At 40.2% G+C, this 2912-nt stretch overlaps 1 pseudogene; it reads right to left on the bottom strand.

Moving 5' to 3' along the window:
• Positions 1–551: 551 nt before the first annotated feature.
• Positions 552–1932, bottom strand: LOC149445859 (vomeronasal type-2 receptor 26-like; annotated as a pseudogene).
• Between the last annotated feature and the right edge of the window lie 980 nt (positions 1933–2912).

Genomic DNA, 2912 nt, shown 5'->3' with positions numbered 1-2912 from the left:
CTAAACAGGGTATGCTATCTTCCCTAGAAACAGTATATGAGGCCTCAGAGCTGTCCCTAGAAACCTCCAGGGAGCTCTGTGTGTTGGAGCCGGAGGTTGCCCAGGACAACTATGGTGCTCATCTGATGGACAAGAGGGTACTTGAATCTAGTGAGGAAAATGTGTTGAATTCTAATGATTACTTCTTAATCTTTTTTAGTTTTTTCTTTGACATGTCTGACCAGGAGATCTTAGAGCTTGGAGACATACCACCTTATGGGTCCTACATTAAGCTCCTTGGTTGTTGTAATTCTGATTCTGAGAATAAACCTCTGATTGATCAATGTGCCCCTGGAATCTGTTTTTACTTTAGAAGTTTTCCTATCAGGATCTGGCAAGGTCCTATAATGAAAATGTCCTTTAAAATGAAGTAAACCTTTCACATTAAATGTGATCTTCCTGAGAACACGCTCTCATCAACTTTACCTAATATTAAAAATGATTTTTACATTAAACCAAGCAAAATGTATTTATTAATATAGACAAATACATCTACATACAATATAATTACAGTGACCCTGACACCAAACTAAACTACATTAAAGTCAGCTTATGAAAGAACATGTATAATATTTATCTTTCTGGAAGGTGGTGAGTGAAATCTTCCCTCTCTTGAAGAGTGATGGGTGTCTCTGGTATCTGACACTTTAGGATGTTTTGAATACATTCCCCCCTCTGGTCACTGTGGTTCCTCCTCACTAAGTGACTACATTGTTATGTAGTGATGTAATGGATGGTGGGAGGAACCACTACACCCAGCAGGGACAAGGTTTCCAACAAGCCCAAAGTGCCTGATACCAATGGTGGCCAGAGCAAAAATGATGCCTACTGTCCACCATCTTACTTCATTCCAGAGATTTAAATGTTTGTATATAACAGTGTTAATTCTCAATGTACTAGCAAAATACTAAACTGAACAATAATGGAGATAATGGAGATAATGCTATAACGACTGGTAACCCACATATTAGCGGATAACTGTTTTTGTATTCAGGTCAGGTCTGAACAGAATTATGTAACATTTTGGGAAGAATATACAGCCAAGAAGTCCAGAACTTGAGGCCATTATAGCAAAGACCTCCACAGCCACCATGTATTTCCCTCTGGTGCTCAGATAGGCCGGGATCATGGCAATCCAGACACTGCAGAACACCAGCATGCTGAAGGTGATGTACTTGGCCTCATTAAAACTGTCCGGTAATGTCCTGGCTATAAAAGCTATAATGAAGCTCACAGCTGCCAGAAGCCCCATATATCCCAGGACAGAGTAGAAGCCGATAACTGAACCCTCATTACACTGAATGATGATCTTCCCCTGATAAGAGTGAGTGTCCTGATCCTGGAAGGGGGGAGAAATAGACAACCAAGTGACACAGATTATGACTTGGACCAGTGAGAAGACACAAATTATACAATTGGGCAGTTTGGCTCCCATCCATTTCCTCCAGGGACTCCCAGGTTTGGTGGCTTTAAAAGCAATACACACCATGATACTTTTGGCAAGTAGAGAAGAGACGGCAACTGAGAAGATGACACCAAAAGAGGTGACACGCAGCATGCAGGTTACATCTACTGGATGGCCGAGGAACAAGAAGACACAGAGGAAGCTCAGCATGATGGAGACCAGGAGAAGATAGCTCAGGTTCCGGTTATTGGCTTTAACAATGGGGGTGTCCTGGTAATGTATAAATATCCCCAATATTAAACCAGTCAGAAGACAACAGAGAATGGAGATGGAGGAAAATATGGCAACAATGGTGTCATCAGTGTAGGAGAGAAATTCCACCACTCTTGGAACACACCGATCCTTCTTCTCATTTGGCCATTCTTCATCAGGACATTTTATGCAGTTTTCACTGTCTGCAGGAAGAACAATACAAACACAATGAGCATCGGGGTCAGAGCTTAGAAAACAAATTAAAAAGATTAATTAATTAATATAGAGATAGATAGATAGATAGATAGATAGATAGATAGATAGATAGATAGATAGATAGATAGATAGATAGATATTGAGTGTGCCTACTGGGAAGTGGTAAAACATTGTTGGTTCCATAAGGACACAATAAAGGGTGAAAAGACAAAATATGGAATGCACCAGAACTGTGTTATAGGCAGAAATGTGATAATGGAGATTCAGTTTAAATTGTCAGAAAACCCTGATAATGAACATATTTGTTACCTTTTGGTCTGTTAAATACACAACTGGAAACATTTGTTATATCTGTACAAAGTGCAAAAAAAAAAATACCTGTTGATCATTTTTATTTCTTTTTTTTCTGTTGGTTGAACTGGATGGGATAGATTAATTATGTCACTACACTGCTGAAAAAAAAATTAAAGGAAGACTTTGAAAACACATCAGATAGCAATGGGGAAAAATATCATGCTGGACATCTATACTGACATGGACGGGGTAATGTGTTAGGAATGTAAGGATCGTTTGATGAAAATGAAAATTATCAACTTACAGAGGACTGAATTCAAAGACACCCTGAAAATCAAAGTGAAAAATGATGCAACAGGTTATTCCATTTTGCTGACATTTCATCGCAGCAACTCAGAATGGTCTTCAGTAGTTTGTATGGCCCCCACGTGTTTGTATGCATGCCTGACAATGTCAACAGATGTTGTCCTGGGGATTTTCCTCCAAGAACTGGACCAAGGTATTGCTGAGCTCCTGGACAGTCTGAGGTGCAACCTGGCAGTGGCAGAAAGACCAAAACATGATATCCCATAGGTGTTATATTGGATTTAGGCCAAGGGAGCATGGGGGCCATTCAGTGGTATCCATTCCTTCATCCTCCAGGAATTGAATCCATACTCTTGCCACATGAGGCTGGGCATTGTCGTGCACCAGGAGGAACCCAGGA

This window comes from Staurois parvus, unplaced genomic scaffold, assembly GCF_062004578.1.
Source record: "Staurois parvus isolate SC_StPar_1 unplaced genomic scaffold, SC_StPar_1.0 ptg000706l, whole genome shotgun sequence".
NCBI classification, from domain to species: Eukaryota; Metazoa; Chordata; class Amphibia; order Anura; family Ranidae; genus Staurois; species Staurois parvus.
This window is presented reverse-complemented; position numbering and strand designations above follow the sequence as displayed.